This window comes from Coenobita brevimanus, chromosome 40 (assembly GCF_032717465.1).
Source record: "Coenobita brevimanus isolate Jiangsu-jjx chromosome 40, ASM3271746v2, whole genome shotgun sequence".
NCBI classification, from domain to species: Eukaryota; Metazoa; Arthropoda; class Malacostraca; order Decapoda; family Coenobitidae; genus Coenobita; species Coenobita brevimanus.
In genome coordinates, this window is record NC_136993.1 from 9,472,119 (window position 1) to 9,472,557 (window position 439).

Below are 439 nucleotides of genomic sequence, written 5' to 3' on the forward strand. Positions count from 1 at the left end.
TGCATAGGTGATTCTGTGATATCTTTAACATGGATAAATCACTCTTTGAACAGATGTTAATTAGATAAAACTGATAACATGAAGTCATATAAAACTGTAATTTACGAGTATTACACCTGCTCTTCCATCGTTACATGTGGCAAATGCCAGAGATCAATAGGGAAATGGGCCACACAGTGACAGCCAAACTACTGTAATTCCCGCCAACAGTTTTCTAGGCTGAATAGGGAAGGAGATTTTTCCTGCACCACTGGACAGGCATAATTTGCAAAAAATTCCTTTTACCTAAAAAAAAAAATGGAATATGCAGACATGATTTCTATTATGGGTTCTGCAATGGGAGTGCTAGTGCTGCAGTAGAACACAAAGAAGATACTCAATAAGATGTCCATATTCCCAGGTCTTCCACAGCGTTTTCCAGTATCTTCATGAGAAAAGA